At 45.6% G+C, this 3,365-nt stretch overlaps 1 pseudogene; it reads left to right on the forward strand.

Moving 5' to 3' along the window:
* The first annotated feature begins 1,893 nt into the window (after positions 1–1,893).
* LOC139362619 (uncharacterized) lies at positions 1,894–3,006 on the forward strand (annotated as a pseudogene).
* Positions 3,007–3,365: the final 359 nt, after the last annotated feature.

A 3,365-nucleotide genomic window follows, 5' to 3' on the forward strand; every position in this document is an offset into this window, starting at 1 on the left:
GCTTCCACTTTCAATTTTCTTGGGGAAGCCGAGGACCGACCTAGAGGCAGAAAGCTGTCGTCCCGAACTCCCAGCAGTAGCTGGTTGAGATCATGGTGCAGTCAGAAGTCTCTACTCAACAGTCGCCCATGCGTGTGCCCCTACCTTTCCTTCTGACCCACACCTCCTGGGTCCTGACCACGATTTTCTTCAAAGTGTAGCCCCAACATCCTCCTTACCTCTGAATCTACTTCTTCTGATCCCTGCCTCCTAGGTACTAATGGTTCAGGCTTTCATATCATCTAGCAAGTTGTATCTCCAAAGCGATCTAAAGAAGCTCAAGTTATCTAAAGAAGCTGTGTCATTCGGCACCTAGGCTATAACCCAGGGAGTGTTATCCCTGGCGTCCCTCCCGATTTAGGTATACAGCTCTCTACATGGGCAGTTATGTGGGACCCATTCCCCATCACCCTTGCCAGGGCCCCAAGTTTGTAATGGCTAAGAGAGAGAGACAGAGAGAGAGAGACATAGAGAGAGAGAGATATGGAGAGAGAGAGAGAGATGGAGAGAGAGAAGGAGAGAGAGACAAAGAGGGAATCAAAGAGAAAAAGAAAGAAAAAGATAGAAATAGGAAAAAAAAAAAGTGTGCCCTATTCCTTTAAAAGCTAGGGTAAATTTAAAACCTCTAATTGATAATTGAAGGTCTTGTCCGGGACCCTAAAACACTCCAATACCACTTTGTTGTCAGTGTAAATAAGGGCGTAGCCCTGAGTAGTCCTCAGTAGCACTGAGGCCACTGACAACCCATAGCTTTCCTAACAAAAATCCTTAACCCAGGACCCGTGGATGGGCCAAATGCATTCAAGTCGGTAGCGGCAACTGCTTTGCTAAAAGTAGAAAAGCAACTTTTAGAGGAAACCTTGTTATGAGCACATCTCACCAGTTCAGAATTATTCTAAGTCCAAAAAGCAAAAAGGTAGCTTACTAACTCAAAAATCTTAAAGTATGGGGCTATTCTGTTAGAAAAGGCTAATGTAACTCCAACCACTGATAATTCCCTTAACCCTGCAGATTTCCTAACAGGGGATTTAAATCTTAATTACCATACAAAGGTCTGAGCAGACCTAGGAGGAACTCCCCTCAGGACAGGACGATAGATGGTTCCTCCCTGGTGATTGAGGTAAAAACCACAATGGGTATTCAGTAATTGATACGGAGACTTTTGTGGAAGCAGAGTTAGAAAAATTCCCTAATAATTGATCTCCTCAAACGTGAGCTATTTGCACTCAGCTGAGCCTTAAAGTACTTACAGAATCAAAAGACTATCTCAAACCTGACTCAAAAGGTTAGCTACACCCTCTCTGAAACGAATTTGCATAAGAACTGTTGTTTATGGGAATGCATCTTGATGGGCAGCTGGGTTGTTATGAAATACTCAGGAACCCAGCCCAACTCTAAGACTCACCCCTGAGCACAAAGGCAATGTTGGGCATGCTGGTAAAGGACCACTAGAATTCAGCAGCCTGGACCCCTTTCTTTGTGGTCAAGAAAGGCAGGAAAACATGTGCAGGGCTGCTACATCAGTGAGCGTAACTAATCCGATAAGTAGAGGTCCCTGGGTGGTTACGCACCCTGGAAAGGAACTCACCTCCAAGCGCAAAGGCAATGTTGGGCACGCTGGTAAAGGACCACTAGAATCCAGCAGCCTGGACCCCTTTCTTTGTGGTCAAGAGAGGTGGGAAAACAGGTGCAGGACTGCTACATTAGTGAGCGTAACTAATCCGATAAGCAGAGGTCCATGGGTGGTTACGCACCCTGGAAAGGAACAAACATTGGGACCATAGAGGACGCTCTATGACTAATGCTCGTCGGAAAATGACTAGGGGTGCTGGCATCCGTGTGTTCTTTTTTCAGATGGGAAACATTCTGCCCAAGGCAAAAATGCCCCTAAGATGTATTCTGGAGAATTGGGAACAATTTGACCCTCAGATGCTAAGAAAGAAGACTTATATTCTCCTGCAGTACTGCCTGGCCACGCTATCCTCTTCAAGGGGGAGAAACCTAGCCTCCTGAAGGAAGTATAAATTATAACGCCATCTTACAGCTAGACCTCTTTTGTAGAAAAGAAGGCAAATGGGGTGAAGTGCCATATGTACAAACTTTCTTTTCATTAAGAGATAAATAGCAGGAAGCCCTCAGAGTCTACCTCCCTACCCCAGCATCCCCCTGACTCCTTTTCCAACTAATAAGGAACACCCTTCAATCCAAACAGTCCGAAAGGAGATAGACAAAAGGGTATACAATGAACCAAGGAGTGCCAGTATTCCCCAGTTATGGCCCCTCCAAGCAATGGGAGGAGGAGAATTCGGTCCAGCCAGAGTGCATATTTTTTCTCTGTCAGACTTAAAGCAAATTAAAATAGACCTAGGTAAATTCTCAGATAACCGTGATGCCTATATTGATGTTGTACAAGAGTTAGGACAATCCTTTGATCTGACATGGAGAGATATAATGTTACTGCTAAATCAGACTCTAACCTCAAATGAGAGAAGTGCTGCCATAACTGCAGCACAAGAGTTTGGCGATCTCTGGTATCTCAGTCAGGTCAATGATAGGATGACAACAGAGGAAAGAGAAGGATTCCCCATAGGCCAGCAGGCAGTTCCCAGTATAGACCCTCACTGGGGTGCAGAATCGGAACATAGAGATTGGCGCTGCAGATATTTGCTAACTTGCGTGCTAGAAGGACTAAGGAAAACTAGGAAGAAACCTATAAATTATTCAGTGATGTCCACTGTAACTCAGGGAAGGGAAGAAAATCCTACTGCCTTTCTAGAGAGACTAAGGGAGGCATTGAGGAAGCACACCTCCCTGTCACCTGACTCTATTGAAAGTCAACTAATCTTAAAGGATACGTTTATCACTCAGTCAGCTACAGGCATTAGAAAAAAAATTTCAAAAGTACTCCATAGGCCCAGAGCAAAACTTAGAAACCCTATTAAACTTGGTAACCTCGGTTTTTTGTAATAGAAATCAGGAGTAGCAGACGGAACAGGACAAATGGGATTTAAAAAAAGGTCACCGCTTTAGTCATGGCCCTCAGGCAAGCGGACTTTGGAGCTCTGGAACACGGAAAGGCTGGGCAAATCGAATGCCTCATCAGGCTTGTTTCCACTGCAGTCTACAAGGACACTTTGAAAAAGATTGTCCAAGTGGAAATAAGCCGCCCCCTCGTCCATGCCCCTTATGTCAAGGGAATCACTGGAAGGCCCACTGCCCCAGGGGATGGAGTTCCTCTGAATCAGAAGCCACTAACCAGAGGATCCAGCAGCAGGACTGACGGTGCCCAGGGAAAGCACCAGCCCATGCCATCACCCTCACAGAGG

Source organism: Macaca nemestrina, chromosome 4 (genome assembly GCF_043159975.1).
Source record: "Macaca nemestrina isolate mMacNem1 chromosome 4, mMacNem.hap1, whole genome shotgun sequence".
In the NCBI taxonomy this organism is placed as follows: domain Eukaryota; kingdom Metazoa; phylum Chordata; class Mammalia; order Primates; family Cercopithecidae; genus Macaca; species Macaca nemestrina.